This window comes from Marmota flaviventris, chromosome 12, assembly GCF_047511675.1.
Source record: "Marmota flaviventris isolate mMarFla1 chromosome 12, mMarFla1.hap1, whole genome shotgun sequence".
Classification (NCBI taxonomy): Eukaryota; Metazoa; Chordata; class Mammalia; order Rodentia; family Sciuridae; genus Marmota; species Marmota flaviventris.
Window position 1 is genome coordinate 32,374,807 of NC_092509.1, and position 21,646 is coordinate 32,396,452.

A 21,646-nucleotide genomic window follows, 5' to 3' on the forward strand; every position below is an offset into this window, starting at 1 on the left:
TTGGGAGATGATAGAGCCTTTAAGAGGTGGAGCCTAGTAGGAGATTTTAGGTCATTGGAGGCATATCTAGTCTCTTTCTCTTTCTTTCTTTTTTCCTAGCCAGAATTCAACATGAAGTGAGTGATTTTGTTCTTCCATCTGTTCTCTGCCATGATGTGCTACCTCATCATAGGCCCCAAGGCAATGGGGCCCAGTAACCATGGAATGAACCTTCAAGATTGTGAATTAACCATAAACCTTTTAACATTTTAACCTGATTGTCTAAGGTATTTATTACAGTAATGGAAAGGCAACAAAGGGTGCACAAAAAAAATCCTTTCCACAACATTTTAGAAATACTGTTGAACAATCTTAGGCCTGTCATGCACAGTTTTATTATTTAGGGGTGTTTGTGTGTGTGTGTGTGTGTGTGTGTGTGTGTATACCTGCCCGCAAGCCCTTTAATATAGATTGCTATTGTGAAAGAACATGAGGTCTCATTTTCTCATTGTAATATGGCAGGAGTTCATACAATGTTTCTATCAGTTACTTTTTATTAAAAGAAGTATTATTTACTTTGTAACTTCCACAGGGATTATTCCTAACATAGTAGCACTGAAAAGATGTAACATTTCATTTGCTCTGAGACCTGAAGTTTGAAGTCAACAAGCATCATGAAGCAACATGATTGCTGTTTCACCTCTGTGTGAACAGAGTAAGAAGGGGGTTACATACTGAATGAATCTGCATGGCAGGCAGTGCCAATATAATTATGCCCAATAAAGGTCAGAAAATTAAGCAATGTGATATGTCAGTTTGCAGCAAGGTACATATGAATCCTGCTAATTTCTGCCAAAGTAATCTTCAGAAAGTTTCAAAACTAATCAAAAACCTTCTCTGACTTTCCATTACCAACAATATTAAAGTATTAAAGCATTAGAGACACCTGTAACTTCACTGAATTTGTATTGCTAAATTCATTTCTAATACTGCCAAACAAACTATATCCTTAAGTTCATGATTGCTACTATTTGACTATTCATAATATATTTTTTCATAATTTTTATTTTTTTAATATTTATTTTTTAGTTTTTGGCGGACACAGCGTCTTTATTTGTATGTGGTGTTGAGGATCGAACCCAGTGCTGCGTGCATGCCAGGCGAGCGCGCTACCGCTTGAGCCACATCCCCAGCCCTTCATAATGTTTATTAAGAAGAGTTGTTCATGCTCGCCACCCCCTTTCTCTCTTTCTCTCTCTCTCCCCCACCATCTTGCTGTGTTGCACAGGCTGGCCTCTAATTCCTGGGCTCTAGCCATCTTCCTGCCTCAACCACCCACCTCCTCTGCCCAGTAGCTGGGACTACAGGCACATGCCACTGTACCTACTCAACTTCTTTTTCTTCTTATACCAATTGAAATATAACAGAAAACCAAGTTGCACTAGAAGCTTATTTAATAAATCTATAGATAAAGAGTTTGCTGGTGTTTCTCCTCAGGGGTTCAGTGATGTCAGACCTTTACAATTCATTTAACTTTCATCTCATGGTTGCAAAATGACTTCTACAATTCCAAATATTACACTTCCCTTTGGGCCTAAGAGTGGGAAGTCAGGTGGAAAGTTATTCTTCATGAGTCTTCTCTTGTCAAGGAGGTATAATATCTTCCAAATAAATAAATAATAATATCAAATAAATAGTCTACCAAAAGATTTCCCTTTCCATCTCAGCCGGAACTGGAACATCTGACCTTTCATATTGGAGCTGAGCCTGGCCTTTCATGTAAATGAGAATCTGCTCAATGTGTAAATAAAACCAGAGTTCTGTTTAGCAAGGAGGGAAGGGGACAATGTTTATTTCTAAGTTACTTAGATTTTCTGTGAGGCTCAACTGCATCCTTTTTGAAATGGACTTAGTCATCAAATACCCACTCACAACTCAGGTGTCAGTCACTGCAGGTGAAGAGTTGGCAGAAATGAGACTGGCCTGCCTGGGCCCTTCACAAGTTTGCCGTCTAGTAGGGGAGGCAGGTGAACAAACAAGCGCAAATGAATGTTACAAAGGTTGTGACCCAGTTATAGGCAAGATAAAGTGGGGCACAAAGAGAGGGTCTGTCTAGAACTCAGGTGTGTGGTGCCTCTTTTCTGAGCTGGAAGGCCATAGGTAGCACAATCATTAACAAAGTAAATGATCTCAATTCTCTGATTGATTGGCTCTTTGCCTCTCACCCTGGAAAGATAGAGACCTCTGTAGAAAATGAGAAGCAGGACAGAGACCAGAATGCTGGCCCCTTTTCTTCTCTTGACCTGACAAATATGTATGGAATCCCAAAGAATAGTCAACCAGTTTTTGTTTTTTTTTAAACTTAAGATAATCCAAGTCACACAGAATTCACCAGGTATGGGGGTTTTGGGGTGACCTCCTGGTTTATTTATTTCATCTAATTTCTGGTTGAGGTCACCAGGTCTCACCCCTACACTTTGGGCACTCTATGCATCTACCCTCTTAGAAGTCAGAGTTTAACCAGTCAAGATGGCTGGAAGAACACATATGGTGAGATTCAAGCCTATTTTCTTTGATGGTAGAGTAGAATTAGGGGAACAGGAAAGGCAGAATAAGGATCAAGATGAGGCTGCAGACATGGGTAAGGACTCGTTCATGCCACACTGAGGCTCCTGAAGATATTTAGTAGGTCATAGTTGCCCAAAGTCTCTCAACAACTGCGCTCAGATTGTCTCTGTAATTTCTTCACAGTGTCCAAGGTCAAAAGAAATACTTCATTCTTTTAATTGAGCAGTTAGGTCCAAAAAATGTAGAAGTGGTAATTTGAATGGTGTCTGGTGAATATGGCTGTGTTTCTTTCAAAAATTCATCATATTCCATGACAATTTTGTGAATGTGTTCACTGTGGTGTCCCAGGGTGGCTCAGTACACAGTTTGAGAACACAGTATAAATAATAGAAGACTTTCTTCCTCCGGTGAATTAAATATTTGCTTTTGTATTTTAGAACTATTACCTTCTCAGTGGATTGGAGGATTGATTTAAGATTTGGTGGGAGGTAGGGAGACCATGAGTTAATGGTAGACATTTAGGAGAGAAGTGAGGAGGGCCTCACGTGAAGCAACCTCCTGGGAATGCTCTCGGATCAAAAAGTACTTTATGGAGGTAGAATGCATAGGATTTGCTTATTAGTTAGTTTTGGGAGAGAAAAAAAGATTGATTCCTAGATCATAGGCTTAGGTTAAAGGGTACCTAAAAATAGGAATATGAAAAAAAAAAACACCTTTGGAAGGAGTTCTGTTATTTGTTTGTTTGTTTTGTTTTTTAATTGTTTTTTTTTTTTTTTTTTGGATGTTGGATTACAGATGTCTATAAGGATAGGATTGTTGTATGGCATTGAAGCTCAGAAGCAGATCTAGAAAAGAAAAATTATGACAGCATAGATTGGGGTTGACATAGTGCATGAGAGTTGGTGAGATTGCTCAGGATGAGTGTGGAATAGAAAAGAAGCATGTCCAAATGTGATTGGTTAATTTTGTGTTAACTTGACTGGGCCATGGGATGCTCCAATAGCTGGTTAGAGGATATCTGAGGGTCTGTGAGGCTATCTCTGGAAGAGATTGACATTTGAATTAGTGACCTGAGTAAAGCCTACCCCCACCCCCCAATGTGTGTGGGCACCATCCAATCCATTCACAGCTTGAATAGAACAAGAAGGGGAAGGGAGGGTGCATTTGCTGACTAACTGCTGGGACAGTGCTCTTCTCCTACTTGGCTGTTCCTGGTTCTGTCTTCAGACCTGGACTGGAATCCACACCGCCAGTTCTCTGGCTCTCAGGCCTTCCAACCACACCTTTGGCCTTCCTCGCCTTCAGCTTGCAGAGGGCAGATGTGGGGCTTCTCTATTCCCATGGTCATGTGAGCCAATTCCTCATAATCCACATTGTAATGAACATACCATGCTTAAAGAGTCAACAAAGGAAGATCCTGGAAAGGACACAGAATCAGCAGAGATGTCACAAGCTTAAGTAAAGCAATGTGTTTGAGAGAAGCCAGGACTCTCCTCCTACTATTTTGTGTTACATCGAGACCCTGGGTCTACCTGTGTGTGGACATATACACATGAGGATGGGGGCCACAGGGTACATCCACAGAGGGGCCACATCACAGAGTGATGGGTGGACTTGTTTCTAAAGGCAGACAGGGAGGTGGGTGGGTGGGAGAGAGGTAGGGGAGAAGGGACTGCACAAGGCAGAGAGGAATCTATGCCAGTCCAGCTCAGCACTGTGTTCAAGGACCCACAGCTTTTTGGGCTCCCAGGAAAGGAGCACCATTTTTACCCCCACATTTGAAGAAAAAAAATAAGCTAATGTTTTATAGTATCAAGTGGAATACAGTAATAAAAGGAGTGGAGAAAGTCTGTGAAATCATAGAATTTGGAGGGCCTTGGCAACTTATCTAAATACTTTTAATGTCATGTACGAGTATGTAACAATGAATTCCACTAGTATGTGTAATTACAATGCAGTATATTTAAAAATGCATACACACATATATCCATTTCACATAGTAAAGGGGGGCAGAAAGCTGGGGAACTCAGGGAATGAGAAAGAGAGTCATAAACAACAACAATGTAGTATGCTAAGGCATAAGGACTACTATATGGTGAGGTAACTTCCTCCTGCCTCTGTCACTCACTAGCTACTTTGTATCAGTGACTATTTCTAGAAGGTTGGCTTCTGACTGCTCTGAGATATCCAGGGCTCTAAGGTTCCACCCCAGTGCCTCTCCTCCCGCTGCCCACTCCTAAACAAGTTCATCCAATGTAAGTCTCTCACAGAATGATTTCTCATTCTGTGTTTCTAGTTCCTTGACTTGCTGAACTTGAATTTTACATCTAACAATGTTCACAGTATGGGGCACATATGTGTACTAGTTATGTACACTAATTAATTTAAATATCAATACCAAGTGAACTGATAATATAGGAATAAATTTAGATGTCAAGTAAACTGAAGCTTATACAGAAAGAAGTAAGGATATGTTTCCTAGCAGGTTTGTCATAAAACTTCAATAAGTAGCCAGAAACCAGGTGACAGCCAGTATGAGACTTGGGTTAGATGCATTTAGTCACAGTGAAAAATAATAGATTAAAATACATCTATGGGCAAATCAGAATGCAGGTTCTGCTATGAACCATGGGCAATTCAGATAATTCTCTGTGCCTTCATTTCTGCACTATTAAACAATTCAAAAGTATAGTTATGTTGCTATTTATTTATTATTATTAATATATAATTTATATAACATAAAATTTGCCATTTTAAAGAGGGTAATTCACTATATTTGTAAAGTTGTACAAGTGTCACCATTATCTAATTCCAGAATATTTCCATTTCCCGTAAGAGAAACCCAAAACCCAATAGCAATTCATCTTCACTCTCTCTTCCTCCAGCTCCTGGCTTCTGCTTTCTGTCTCTAGAAATTTGCCCATTCCAAATGTTTCTTTCAAGTTGAATTATATAATATGTTGCCTTTTGTATCTGGTTGCTTTCTTTTAATATATAAAAAAAATGTTAGCATAAAGTTTTCAAGGTTCATCCATCTTGTAGCACATGTGAGTAATACATTCCTTTTCATGGCTAAGTAATACTCAATTAATTTGTCAGATCATACTTTGTTTATTTATTAATTGATAGAAATTTGAGTGGATTTCCACTTTTTGGCTATTATGAATAATATTTCAATTTACATTATTGGTTTAAGTTTCTGTGTGACCATATGCTGGATAATGTACAGTGACTCTATGTTTAACATTTTGAAAATTCAATTTTATTTCTGTTGCCTAATCTAGGATGACAAGAATAAAGGCCTATTTTTTTTAAGAGTTTTATGGTTTTAACTCTTATGTTTAGTTCTCTGATCTAGTTTGAGTTAATTTTTGTGTATGGCATAAATTAGGGATTCAACTTCAGTCTTTTGCATATGGATATGTAATTGTCTCAGTTCCACTTATTGACGAGACTTTTCTTTCCCTGTTGGATTATCTTAGCACCCCTATCAAAAATCTATTGGCCAAGGTGTATGGACTCTCAATCTATTCCATCCAACTCTTTGTCCACATTCATACCAGTACCACAACTACAATTCCAGAATGGTAAAGTGCATTGCATAGAAGAACTTCTTATATTCAAGTTACTTGATGACTCCAGAGATTTGTAATTATAGATTTTTATATCTCTTTGAAAAAGGACTGTCTGCATCAACTCCATCTGAAATAAATTGCATGCATAAATCTAAATTTAACTGCTCACCTGCAGGCCCCTTTTATACAATTCTACTTATGTTAATGATGTGGGCTTTGGCAATCTCTTTCTCTATGTGTTTTGTGAAGCAGTTTAAAAAGTCAATTATGAATTGAGACATTTGATTAATAGAATGCTTAATGTTGTTCTAATTTGGAAGCTAGTGTTCAAGCAAAACCCTTCAGATGATTACTTTTAGAAAAATATTTGTTTTATTTTGTGGACTTAAACTAAGAATTTAACATGTCTCCTCTCTAAATAACAGGATTCTCAGAAATCCAAAAATTTTTTTCTTGACTCTAGGGCCATAGACTCTCTTTATTCAATTTGTAGACTTTATAGTTCTGTTATTGATACTCTGAACAGAAAAATATTTTAAAAATATTCCCTAGATAAAACAGAAATATTAGCAAGGTGAAGCTCCTGGAAAGGAGGAGAGCCATTCTTTTGGAATTACTATAGATAGTCATATTTAGTTCTTCAGCTAGTAAAGAATGAGTATTTTCCCCTGTAAGTAAACAGATCACAAATTGTCTTCTAGTCTTGCCAAAAGGAAGTCCTAGATGCAATGTTTCTGTTGGGGTCACTTGTTGAATTATACATCTCTGAAAGGATTTTTGATCTTTGTGATTATTTAGATGGTGACCAGTATTGGAAAAATCCCTATGCTTTCTTGGTCAGACATAGGAAATGTTTTGTGGGAGATAACCCTGGACAAGAGGAGGCACAACTGGCTAAACCTTGATATACCCCAGCAATCCCATGTGAGTGTTAGTTTTGCGGTTTCAGAAATTCATTTTTTTTTTTCTCTTCACCAACTGGTTAACAGGTATGGAAGACTTGATTCTTCATAATAAAACATAAAAGGATTTGGTTTTTAAACCACAAAATTCAATAAGCATTCATTGAGGACTCCATCTCATCAAACTATAGGAGGTAATTTTATGCAATGATCCTTTTCTGATGGGTATTTCTCAGGAAATGAAATGGCACATTACAATTATTTAGTGAATATGTAACAGAAAAAAAAAACAAAGAGGAGTTTTAATAATAATTTTAATTACTATTTTAAGAATATTTCTGTTTAAGCAGTTGAAGATCTCTGTTCATATGGTATGACTGCTTTTTTTTTCTTTTTCTTTCTTCTCCTTTTTTAATGGTGCTGAGGATGGAGCCCAGGGCTTCCTGTGTGCTAGGCAATGGCTCTACTACTGAGCTACCTCCAGCCCCAGGCTGTGTGATATTAAAGAACCCTGAGAAATTCCATTTTCTACTAAACTCATGATCAATATCACATAGCTCTTTATACTTATTCTAGTCTCAATCCTTCCCACTTACAATTGTTTTGGTTGATGTTGCAATACCTAGTCTGTAAAATGTGTTAAGTAGAGGGAGAAGAGGCCTAATGGGAATCTAATCACAAGGAAATAGGAAACAACTCAATAATTAGGGATATTGTACTGGCGTGTACTCATCAGAAATGTCAGTCATGATATTCATGAGAGAAACAGGGAAAAAAAAGATTCAGAAGTAGATACAGATTTAGAAAGACTAAAAGACATGACCAAATTAAATGCAAATAATGATCTTGGGTTTTCTTTAGCAATGAAGTGCCGCAGTCTGGCTGGGCACAAATGCCGCAGTCTGGCTGGGCACAAAATCACGAGCCACCACACAGCTTGTAGATTCAAACAGCAACTCTTTATTCCTGAACTCACACCAGCCGTCTACAATCACGTTCTGGGGAAATCCACGTCCTCTGCCCAAATCCACGTTCTCTGCCCAAATCCACACCCACTGGGCTTCTGTCTCCCAAAAATATACTGTCTGAATCCCGTGAGAACTCAAGGGGAACTCAGGCAGCAAGATACGCCCTATTCCCAGCAGGAATAATCTTAAACCTTAAACCTGGAACCTAAACCGGGAACGCCCTAATCCGCCTTGGTCCTTGAGCAAGGTCACCTACATTCAATGTCACTGCAACATGGGGTACGCTGGCAAGGAAATTGTCATACCTACTTGGCTAATGGCTCCCAGCATCTCCCCCCTTCTGATTAATTAAACAACAAGCAATGTGGCTTAAGGACCGTGCCTGGTAGGTTGTCCAATTCAACATATGGTTCTTACCCGTCATCGGAAAACTGACCTTTAGGCTTCAGCCTCCTGTCTTAGGTTGATACCACTGCAATTGGATCATACCCGTCACTGACTACCGGTCCAGCATATAGCCATTGGCCCCCAAATTTTAGACCATCACTAGCATAAGGGAGGAGGATACAGAAATGCCACGACACCAAGCCAATTGACGGCTCCTTGGGAAAAATTGCATCACTGGTGACACCATCAGCAAAGATATGTCAGCACTACCACAATTAACATGGGGTGCGCTGGCAAGGAAATAAAAATTGCATCACTAGTGACACCATCAGCAAAGATATGCCAGCATTACCACAATTCGCTGCACCAAACGATAGTTACATAGTCCAGGCAAGTTCTGCAAGCAGTTCAAAGCGGAGGAATCTATCAATATGTCCATTTCCTCCCAAAATCCGTCTCCTCCCAAAGTAAGTTAACTCCTTGATTGAGCATTACTTGTTGAGTTATATTCATTGATGCATCAGTTTATACAGTTTACTGTGATAGCTATCATAGAAGCTGTAGTCTGGTTGTATCTTTGTCTTCACCGGCACTGGGATGAAGATAGGAATTCTGGCAATGATGCTAAAGACACATTATCCTGAAAAGAATTATTAAATATAATGAAAAGGAAAGGTGAAAGTAAACAAACAGGTCTGTTAACCTACTTTAAAAACAATCTTTAACAACTGTTTACCTAATTTAAATTAGTAAACAAACAGATCTGTTAACCACCTTTAAAAACAATCCTTAACAGCTGTTTACCTAATTTAAATTAAACCATTTAAATCACGTGAATAAAAAAAAATAATAATAATAATTCGGATCCATTTTTTCATGAGCGCTCCTCATATAAGAAATATGGACATATGCACATACAGACATACAACACAAAACACAAGAGTGTACACAAACGTACAACACATAAGAAAATAGTAAAGGCCTTGTAGCTTTACCTGGGTGAAATCTCCATTGCAATGTTTAAAAACTCCACAGTCAAAAAATAAAACTGATCAGAAAAACATTAACCTAGGTTTGTATGAGCTCAAAAAATAAAAATAGAACCTTATGATGTGGAAAAATGCAATAATAAAATAGCTATTGAAAAAAGCATCCTGGTTAATCACTGTCGCAGATGTAAGAATGGCCAAGCTGGAGTTCTGGATATCAGCTGTTATGGATTTGAGTCAAATCATCTTCTTTTCGATCTGTAGAAATTGTTTTAGTTAATCTCTCTGGAATCCAAATCGGCTGCTGTTCTCCCTGTGGAAAAACACAAACAGACCCCTGACTCCAGACAATCACTGGGTCAGGACCTTTCCATTGTCCTGTTAGAATATCTTTCCAAAGTACTTTAGGCTTATGTACATTTTTTGGATACATATGCCTTTCCGCAGCACTAAGTCCTGATGAATCCAAATTTAAAAAGTTTAGAGTAAAAAGCGTTATTTTAAGTTTATCTTTGGGGGATATATACCCCCTTCCAATTCCCTCTTTTTGCTTTAATAAGTAAGTTTTAATAGTTTGATGAGCTCTTTCAACTATGCCTTGTCCCCGTGGATTGTATGGGATTCCTGTTATATGAGTAATACCAAATGATGAGCAAAATTGTTTAAAAGAGGTAGAGGTATAGCCAGGACCATTATCGGTTTTTAACTATTTAGGAACGCCCACAGTGGCAAAATTTTGTAAGCAATGAGCTATAACATCTTTAGTTTTTTCTCCGGCATGAAGGGAGCCCATCAAAAATCCAGAAGAAGTATCAACTGTAACGTGTAAATATTTTAATTTTCCAAATTCTGGCAAGTGTGTGACATCCATCTGCCAAATATGGTTAGGTATCAGTCCTCTAGGATTGACTCCAAGATTAACTTGTGGTAAAAATGTCACACAATTTTGACATTGTTTTATTATTTGTCTGGCTTGTTCCTTAGTTATTTTAAAACGCTTTTGTAAAGTATTAGCATTAACATGAAACCTTTTATGAAAATTTGTAGCTTCTTCAAATGTAGAGAAAATATGTATGTCATGTGTAGTTTTATCTGCTAAATCATTGCCTAAACTAAGGGCTCCAGGCAATCCTGTATGTGCCCTAATATGTCCTATAAAGAATGGATCTTTTCTGTCCCAGATTAGACTTTGTATAGTGGAAAACAAAGAGAAAACAGTAGAAGAAGGGGAAATCCTACCAGCATCTTCAAGAGATACTATAGCATTAACTACATACTGACTATCAGAAAATAAATTAAATACAGAATCTTTAAACATCAAAAAAGCTTGTAAAACTGCATTAAGCTCTATCTTTTGAGCTGATTGTTTGGGTACTAAAAATGTAAAAGTTCGATCTGGGGTAACTACTGCTGCTGTACCATTATTAGACCCATCAGTGAATATATTTGGAGCATTCATGATAGGTGTTTTTCTTGTCATTTTAGGAAAAACTACAGGATGCTTAGACCAAAAAGACAACAAAGGATTAGATGGTAAATGATTATCAAATGTAACATTAGATTTACACATGATTATTGCCCAAGTATTTAACTCATTAGCTAACTCATCAATTTGATCCATAGTATACGGAGTAATAATTTTATTGGGAGAAATTCCAAACACTCCCTTCGCTGCTTTTATTCCTTTGAGTATTAATTGTCCTACAGCCTCAGGATACCTAGTAAGAATAGTGTTAGGAGAATAAGATAAATGTATCCACAATAATGGACCTTCTTGCCAAAATACTCCTGTAGGAATATTTTTTGTTGGTAGTACAATAAATAATAAAGGCAAACTTATATCAATTCTATCCAAATGCATATTTTCCACATATGTTTCAATAATTTTTAATGCCTTTCTTGCTTTAGGAGTTAACATGCGGGGTGAATTTGGATCTGATGGACCTTTTAGAATATCAAATAAAGGTCCCAACTCTCCTGTTGGTATACCTAGATAAGGCCTTATCCAATTTATGTCTCCCAATAACTTTTGAAAGTCGTTAAGTGATTTGAGTTGATCTACTTGTATTTGAATTTTTGGTGAACGGACCATGGTTGAGGATAATAGAACCCCTAAATAATTAATTGGAAAATTTAATTGTACTTTATCTATTGCTATCTCTAGATTATAATTTTTTAATAAGTTTGTAAGTGTGGCATAACATTCCAGCAATATGTTTTTATCTTTATGTGCCAATAATGCATCATCCATATAGTGAAATATTTGTAGTTCAGGATTTTGATTTCTAAGTGGCTGGATTGCTTTGTTAACATATATTTGACACATAGTTGGACTGTTAGCTATCCCTTGAGGGAGTACTTTCCATTCATATCTCTGATCAGGACCTTCATGATTTAATGCAGGGATAGTAAATGCAAAACGTGGACTATCCTCGGGATGAATTGGAATTGAAAAAAAACAATCTTTAATATCTATAGCTAAAACATGCCAAGTTTTTGGCAAAGCAGACAATTGAGGAATCCCTGATTGAGCAGGTCCCATAATAACCATCTCATTATTAATGGCTCTTAAATCTTGCAATAATCTCCATTTACCAGATTTCTTTATGATGACAAAAATGGGAGTATTATGGGGAGATATGGAAGGTTGTATATGTCCTTCCGCTAATTGTTGTTTGACCAGATCATGGGCTACTTGTATCTTTTCTTTAGTCAGGGGCCACTGAGGAACCCACACTGGTCTTTCTGATTTCCAAGTAATTTTGATTGTCTCAGTGGCCCTTTCTGAAAATCCAAGCCATGTCTGTCTGTTCCTTGATCTATTTGTATTGGTGCTGCTATAACTTGCCCTTGTTTTCCTAATCTTTTTTCTTTCCTAAAGCCTTGTCTAGCCCTAGTAGTGGGCGCATTAGGATTGATGTTATTTGTTAACATCAAACCTAATTGATCTAGGACATCTCGTCCCATAAATTTATAGGAAGATGATCCAATACATATGGCTGTATAGTTCCTTCACATCCTTCAGGATCCTTCCAATCTAATATCATAGAACTTCTATGGGGATTAGTCGCCACTCCTAGGCCACGAAGCGTTTGAGTGGCTTGTTGTAATGGCCAATGTTTTGGCCATTCTTGACGAGATATGATGCTAAGGTCAGCTCCTGTGTCAAGTAGCCCATTAAACTCATAACCTTGAATATTTAGTTTTAGCATTGGGCGAGAATCTAAATTTAAAGACAATATAGCCCAATCTACACCTGTGGAGCCTAATCCCCTGGAACCTCTTTCTACACTATGACTAGGAAATTTATTATGTAGGCTGGGTATTATTAACAACTGTGCTATTCTATCTCCAGGTGAAATTACTGATATACCTCTTGGAGAACTAGCTATAATTTTTATTTCACCTACATAATCAGGATCAATTACCCCAGGACTTATCATAAGTCCTTTTAATGTAGATGAACTACGTCCCAATAATAAGCCTACTGTTCCTTGGGGAAGAGGTCCTTTTACTCCTGTGGGAATGATTTGAACTCCCATCTCTGGAGTTAATACTGCTCTGGCAGAGGCGCAGATGTCCAACCCTGCACTCCCTCGGGTTTGTCTGATGAGGGATTTAATGGACAATGTGTCCTGGGCACTACCCTGATGGTGTTGCTGGGTTCCTCCACTGCCCCGTAGATTTGTGGTTGTGGGCCCCGGAGCATTGGGCCCCCCCTGTCCGTTTTTTGGCAATGGAGCCTGATGCCTTTCTCCACGATATCGTGGATAAATACCTGGTCTTTGTCCTTTTTTTGATAAGGGAGTACCCTCTATGGTGGTTTGAGAACGGCATTCATTAGCCCAATGTCTCCCTCTACGGCATCGTGGGCAAATACCCGGTATTCTATTCCTTTGATACCTACTTTTGTTAAACTCTCCTCCTATGGGGCAATTCCTTTTAAAATGTCCTGTTTGTTCACAATCATAGCATGTTTTTGGCCTGGCATCTAAAGCCTGTTGTACTGCAGCTGCCAAGACTTGCCCTTGTTCATTAATATCTCTACATAATTTAATATATGTGTTTAAATCTTCATGTCTCCATGGTCTAATAACCTCTCTGCAGCAACGATTTGCTTGGTCATAAGCCAGTTGTTTTATTAATGGCATTGCTTGTTCTGTATCCCCCAAAATTTTGGCAGCCGTTTGAATTAGCCTATCTACAAAGTCAGCGTAAGGTTCATTAGCTCTCTGTATTACCTTAGATAGCTGACCTTGTAAATCTCCATGTCCTTGTAAAGTCTTCCATGCCCTAACTGCATCTGCAGCAATTTGTGCATATATAGCAGGATCATATTCAATTTGTTGCCGTTGACCCTCATAAGGTCCTTTTCCTAACAACATATCTAGATTTCTTTGAGGGTAACTGGCTGCTGCATTTCGCCTAGCTGTCTCCGTGCAAAATTCCTCATTGGCAACCTTCCATAACAAATATTGTCCTCCATTTAGTACAGATTTACACATGCTAGCCCAATCTGCTGGCATCATGTCCAAGTTAGTAATGGACTCGACCATGCTTACCGTGAAGGGAGCTTGGGGACCATAGGTTGTTACAGCCTCCTTTAACTGCTTCACTGTTTTAAAATCTAAAGCACGGTGAATTCGCTGCCCTCCTGCCTGTTCAAGTACAGGGCATGCTAATCTTTGAGGTCCTGTCTCAGGATCCCATTTATCAACTATGGGGTTTGAGGGCCACTCAGCTGTCTCCATCGGTGGGGCTGTTGGTTGAATTACGCCCTCTTGTGATAAAACGGAGTTAGTAACAGCCTCCTGTTGTGGCCTTTTTCCTAACAACCCCTTTTCCTTTAAATTTTCTTCCTCTGTCTGACTAGCTCGAGAGACCTTCTCTTTTGTTTGATCTAAAATGTCTTTCTCCATGGTCTGAACCTCTAACAATTTACTTAACATCTTTTCAGTTTGTTTTTTACTAATTTCTAATCTACTATAAAGATAACGCAACTCAATAAGATAACACAAACAAAACCGAAACTGAATGAAACAAAAACGGAATAAAAAAATCATTGTATCAATTTTCTCTTCCTCAGGGCCGACAAACTTCAAACCTTTAGTCAACCATTTTTTCCAGTTTGCCTGAGAAATTTCTAGGGATAGGCAGCTTGAAACAAAAACAAGATAAATCAAAACAATAACACATTGATTTTTGAATTGGTCCCCCATTCTTTCGCTCTTCCTCAGGGGCAAGCAATTTCACTTACCTCCAAGCTTTAGACGTTCCCCGTACGAGCCGCCAAATGCTGCAGTCTGGCTGGGTACAAATGCCGCAGTCTGGCTGGGCACAAAATCACGAGCCACCACACAGCTTGTAGATTCAAACAGCAACTCTTTATTCCCGAACTCACACCAGCCGTCTACAATCACGTTCTGGGGAAATCCACGTCCTCTGCCCAAATCCACGTTCTCTGCCCAAATCCACACCCACTGGGCTTCTGTCTCCCAAAAATATACTGTCTGAATCCCGTGAGAACTCAAGGGGGAACTCAGGCAGCAAGATACGCCCTATTCCCAGCAGGAATAATCTTAAACCTTAAACCTGGAACCTAAACCGGGAACGCCCTAATCCGCCTTGGTCCTTGAGCAAGGTCACCTACATTCCATGTCACTGCAACATGGGGTACGCTGGCAAGGAAATTGTCATACCTACTTGGCTAATGGCTCCCAGCAATGAAGGACCTCCCTGGAACAATTGATGAAATCTGAATAAGGTCTATAGATTGGTACCTAATTCTAATAATATCGTATGAATGTTAAGATCCTGTGATATTTGTACTGTGGTTATGTAAAAATAAATTCTTAGGAAACATACTGAGGTATTTAAGAGATATCATGTCTGCAATTTACTCTCAAATTAAGAAAAATACTACATATTCAGAGACAGAGAAAGAGGAAGAAATAAAGCCAATGTAGCAAGATATCATTTGAAGAGTTTGGTAGAATTTTCTGTAGTATTCTTGCAACTTTTAAGTCTGAAATTGCATCATAAAATGTTAAGCTAATATAATATTTTTAAAAGTTTACTAACTGTTAAAAAATGTTCAGCTATATAACACATGAGAATTATTCAGTGCTTTTAAAAATAAAAATAGAGGCAGCATAACCTAGTGGTTAAGACTAGTCTAGAGTATGCTGCCTGAGTTGGAAGCCTTGCTCTGCCACTAGCTGTGTGATCTTGAAAGAGATCCCTCACTTCTAAATTTCCCATTTGTAAAACAGGGTGACAGTAATGGAACTAAAGTTGTTATGAAATCTAAATGAGTAAATATTTGCAAAGGACTTCAATAGTGTCTGACACAAGGTGTTTTTTACAGTATTAAATGAATAAACGTAGAAAAGCACTTTAGTCTAAATGATGTCAATATCACCTCTAGGAATAGCAGTGCTTTACACATTAAACACAAAAATTAATTTTTTTTTCTAAAAATACGGATTTGGATTCTTATTAGTCTCCTTTATGACCAACTTGGGATTCCTGTCATCACTCTGGAAAATGTCTTGCACTAAATTTTTGGTCTGCTTCATATTAGGAACTTGTAAAGTATGCTGGTTTTCTATGACAAACATTTGATATTTCTATTTTAGATTATCCAATACATTTGGTTGGCATGACTAAGTCAAGTGCTATGGGAGGTATAAAGATGGATAGTATTTCAGACTCAAGGAGTATGCAAATTAGAAGGAAGAATTAAATGCAAAAATGGTGATGGCCAGACACAGTGAGTGGTACCTTTAATCCCATTGACTCCATAGGCTGAGACAGAAGGATCCCAAGTTCAAGGCTAGCTTCAGCAAACTTTACAAGGCACTAAGGAATTTGGGAAGACCCTGTCTCAAAATAAAAAATAAAAAGGGCTGGGGATGTGGTTCAGTACCTCTGGGTTCAATCCCCAGTACCCCACCTCTGCCACCAAGTAAGTAAGTAGGCAAACAAATAAGTAAATAAAGTGACACTTGGAGAAGTAGCACAACAGTGCCTGATCTAGAAAAAGGAAAGACTGTAACCACCTGTAGGGAGCTGGAAAGGTTGTGTAGAATACCAGGCTATATATGAGGTTGAAAGAGGATTGAAACTTGAACAGGGGAGATGGAGGAGGAAGGGTATTTGAAGAGGAGGAATGAACAAAAGCAAGGTGCAGAGACAAGAAGAGCAGGTACTTTGGGCAAGTTATTTGAAGTTTAAATAGATTTAAAGTTTAAATTTAAACCTTTGGAAGCCTAAATTACCTTATCTATAAAAAGGACATAACGATAGTACATGCCTTGTGGAGTAGATGAGAGAGAAATGTAATATTTGTGTAGTCTTTAGCCCAGGATCTGATGGTAAATGCTTATTATACATGCCACGCATACTGCTGTGTTGTATTATTTCGGGGTCACATCTATTCCCTATTAGGTTATAGTAGGGAAATTGGTACATGAAATGTATTGGCTTAATCCTGAGTGGTGGGAATGAGGGTGTTGAAGGAGACAAAGTTCAAGTCAAGAGCTATTGTGAAGGGTGTGACTGACTGAATGTCAGAAATAAAAGAAAAGGAACTGAGATGAGGCCGGGAGTTTCAACTTGGGCTACCAGAAGAGTGCTGGTGTCCCTACAGGGCCACAGGGAAGATCAACTAATTCTGTGTGTGTGCTGGCTATTGGCCCGACCCTAATGCATGCGAAACACGTGCTCTACCACTGAGTTACACCCCCAGCCCCAGAAACTAGCTTTCATCGCATCTGGAAGGCTCCAGACACAGGGCAAGTGCTCTATACCTATTATCTCATACTTGATGATCATCCATTTGGTAGGTTTGTGCCTTAAACACACAGAAGCACTTGGTATTTACAACATTCTAAAATGAATCATTTTGTAATACCATGAAATCTATTTTTTTTTCAAATATGGATTGTATAACAGGGTTGCTTAAAAATCTAGATTATACTTACAACTCTAAATGCCTAAGATCATGTTTATCTATCTTCAAATTTTTTTGATACCTCAGCTGACTATTAATTGCATGAACAGTTTACTGAATACCTTGGCAAGGCCCAATTGTTTTCATGATTTAGTTAACTTTAATTCCAGGCTTCTATCCATTTTATGAGAAACAGCTGTAAGGAGGGAGCTGCCCCTCAGGCATGAGTCTGTACTCTATGTACCTGATGCTTTATGGAACTGAGGACCTTGAGGACAGTGGTTTCACCATTGTGTCATACCCTCTGGCCCTCCCTGGGAACACCTGAAGGCCACTAGAAAGAGTGTGACAGTGCCTAGTGCTTTTCCCAGCCTTCTTGGTCAGAGGCTTAGATTTAATTGAAATTGTACCCTCTGGTTGAATTAAGAAAAAAAAATTTCTATGATTTCTTTTAAACAGAACTACCAATCTTTAAATTTTTAAGTAGCAAATTTGTCTAACATTTCAGAAAAAAATATTATTTTATTGTTATTATGTATTATTTTCCAGCTAGGCAGGGTAAGTATTATTAATTTTATATGGAAGGAAAACAGGAACACTTACTCCACATCGGGCAGTATTTAGTACTCTCTCTCCTCTACCTGCTCATCTTGCCAAATTCATTCCACACTAGTTTTTCTCTCCTGTGTCCAGGAGTTCCTCAGCTGATTGACACCTGCCTCAACCCCACCTCAGCAGGTCCACAGCTGAGGAACACAGTCCTCCTTTGGCATCTGCTTACTTATTTTATTCTTTTGAAGAAAAAAAAAAGGATATCTGCTCTGTCTTCTTTTTCTTTTTCTGATACTGGGGATTGAGCCCTGGGGTGCTCTACTACTGAGCTACATCCCCGTCCTTTTAAAAAACTTTATTTCTAGACAGAGTCTTGCCAAGTTACTGAGGCTGACTTTGAATTTGTGAACCTCCTGCTTCAGCCTCCCAAGTAGTAGGGATTACTGACCTGTGCCATCACTCCTGGCTGTTCTGAATTTTTTTAAGTGTTAATTAAAAAAAAAAAAGTTTTTATTTGTTCTTTTTAGATATACATGACAGTAGAATGTATTTTGACATATCATATATACATGAAGTATAACTTCCCATTCTTGTGGTTGTACATGATGAGGAGTTACACTGGTCATGTATTCATATATAAACATAGGAAAATTATGTCTGATTCATTCTACTGTCTTTCCTATTCCCATCCTCCCTCCCTTTCCTTCATTCTCCTTTGTAATATTTTAATTTTTAATGGGTGAGTTTAGAAAGAAGACAGCTAAGTTAACAGCACTCTATAGGTTAGATAACAAACTGCTTCTCTGAGAACATCATAAAAGGCCATTTTCCCTTGCTAAGAATGGTGGTCAAGAGATGGACTATGAAGAGAAAATTGTGAAATTTGCTGAGATACTTACACAGTTTTCCATGAGACCTTCCTCAGTGTTAAAGTCTGGCCTCTACCTCTCACTGTTTTCAGTCAATCAAGACTCAAAAGATTTGGAAAGAATTAAAATCACTGATAATATTTGTGAATTATCTTTTTAACTAATGAGATGAACAGCACTTAAATGTTTTGTTCTGTATTATTTGGTAAAACCATAAAAATGATTTAAGATTATTTGTGTATTCAGAAGAGAGGTTAATGGAGAAAAGAACCCTATTATAAATAATTTTTGTTGGAGCTCTATAGGCAGACTAATAGAATACTATTTTTGCCTTTCTTGCCTTTTCCCTCAAATCATCTATTTATTAAAAATAAAATTTAGGGTGAGTACAGTGGCGTATACCTGTAATCCCAGTGGTTGTGGAGGTTGAGGCAGGAGGATCGTTAGTTCAAAGCCAGCCTCAACAAAGCGAGGTTCTACACAACTAAGTGAGACCCTGTCTCTAAATAAAATACAAAATAGGTCTGGAGATATGGCTCAAAAGTTGAGTGCCCCTAAGGTCAATCCCCAGTACCAATAAAAGAATAAAATGGAGAGGTGCTGGGGAGTGATTTTTGGCTAAATTATATTGTTATGTAGTGTGCACGAACAAATATGTAACAATAAATCCCATCATTATGTACAACTATAATACAACAATAAAGATGTGAAAAAATTAAATAAAATGGAGACAATTATCTGAATACTTTCACAAAAATTTCCAACAAAGTGTCATGACTTTAAAAATGAAGGGGAAAAAAAGAGAAAGTAATGATATGTCAAAATACCTTTCTCATATTTCTTGTATATTGTATGAATAGACCCAATCTAATGGCCAACTATGAATCTGTCGTGCTGCCATTGGTCTGTTAAACTGATAAGTGACCATTTGCAGTTTTGTGTGAGGAGGATAGAAGGATAATTTTTGGTAAGTTGGAAATATACTTTCAAGTTGGAGGAATTCAATCTAACATTATTATAAATCATTGGCAAAATGTGATTTAATTTTGTCGCATAGTTCTTCTTTTGCTCTTAGCAACATCTGGCTTAGCATTCTCTTTTAACTTGTTTCCTCGTGTACAATCTTCTACTTATTGGGATGATTTTCTCACTCACTGATTAGTTTGTTTTTTAATTCTTACCGGATTGTTCATTTTTAACAACTTAATCACCATCCTTCTTAAATACAGTAATTGAAAAGAACTAAGGTCATGCACAGTCATGTTAATGGAAATCCCAGGAGTTGCTGGTTAGTTGAGAGGAAGCTGGAGACACAGTATCTGAAAACATCGGATTCATGATAGGTGGAAGGTCTATAAATCAGCAGGGGCCATCTTGCCCTGTCTGTTAAGACACGGGGATCCCATTTGCACAGATGTTCCTTCTCTCTTTTTTCCTCTCTTGGAAGTAAATTAAATATATGGGCTCATTAATCTGCACAGGTCAGTCCCATTGATAGAGCATATTCTTGGGAAAGGTAAATGTGCAGTTCAGTGGTGTGTGATATACAGAAGGGGACAGAACGCCCAGTCCTCTTTACTTTTAACAATCATAAAGGCCTAAGTACTAATGAAGCCACAGGAATAATTTTTCTTTGGTTATCCTGAAGTTTTAAGAAAGAATGTATGTTTCTAAAATTAATCCAGTAGATTTAATGTGGCTTTTAAAACTGAGTATAAGTAGTAAGGCCAAAGGGGTTAGAGTCACAAAGATCTAGAGGACAATACTTGCTGCTCTCTTATTTTTGTAAAGTGGGCATTTTGCATAAAAGCCATGTTAATAGACTTCGAAGGAGTAAAATGTTCAGATTCCATTCAATATTTGTAAATACTTACATTCTTTTGAAATAATTTCCAGTGGAGAGCCACAAAATGGCAAAGCCAATTTAACTATGGAAATAGACATTTATTTTATCGAAAAGGTTAAAAACTACAGAACCAAGCTTGAAGGCAGAGTTCTAAAACAAACGAATAATGAACAAACTGTGGATACAATGAGCTTATTTTCCTTTCTGAATTAGTTTTTCTCTTCATCAGCTTCTCATCATCTCTTTTTAGAAGTTGAAATGTCAGAATGATGTTCAAGTGAGGAAAAGGGAACATATGGACATGAGCAGAACTTTTTCTGGTATTATTTTAAGAAGGAGAGTAAATGTTTAATGAAGGGCTGTGAGGTCCACCGGTTGCCGTCTGTTCTAATTGAATAGTCACACGAACAATAGCGGGGGGTGGGGGGTGGGGACGAGCCCTCGTTTGGGTATTTGAATCAGAAAAGCCAGCGCCTGACTGTTTTAGATTTTACACTAACAGATACATAAAATGTGAAGTACGGAGGTAGAGTCATGTAACGAAATCAGGCTCATTTTATGCTCTGTTTCCATTTTCCAGATCGTTTTTTCCAAATCCAGAATTTCCCAGTGCACGTCTAACAGTGTGTTGAAAGCCAGGGGTGCAGCGTGGTGTGAATTCCCAGATGTTTTACAGCTCGACGCTTTCAAGGAACTCCGCTGCTAATTGGATCCAAAGCCAATTTAAGTTGTCATCACGCAAAGGGACTCAGAACGTGGGCTGGGCTAAGGAATGTCGCCCACAACTTCCATAAATCATGATAGGAATGGTTTTTCCAGGGCTTCTGGAACCACAATTTAGTAAAGTCAAAATTTAAATATCAAGGGATTTTTCTTCCCTCCTTCTTGGAGGAGGGAGGAGGTGGGGAAAGACGTTGGGAGTTTTGTAGAGTCCCTTAGAAGCCACCAAAGAAACAGTTACACAAAGGGAAAGAGAGCATTTATTAGGGGAAGAGGGGGGCAGTAGTTTCTGTGTAAAATTTGCCATGAGTTAATCATAAGTGATAGATTTTTCTTT

General features: G+C 38.0%; 1 long non-coding RNA gene across 1 annotated transcript; it reads left to right on the plus strand.

Annotated features, from left to right (window-relative positions):
• Positions 1-211: 211 nt before the first annotated feature.
• Positions 212-1,454, plus strand: LOC139707822 (uncharacterized). Its single transcript, XR_011709245.1, has 2 exons — positions 212-266; positions 1,069-1,454. It is a non-coding gene; the product is annotated as an uncharacterized lncRNA (long non-coding RNA).
• The last annotated feature ends 20,192 nt before the right edge of the window (positions 1,455-21,646 follow it).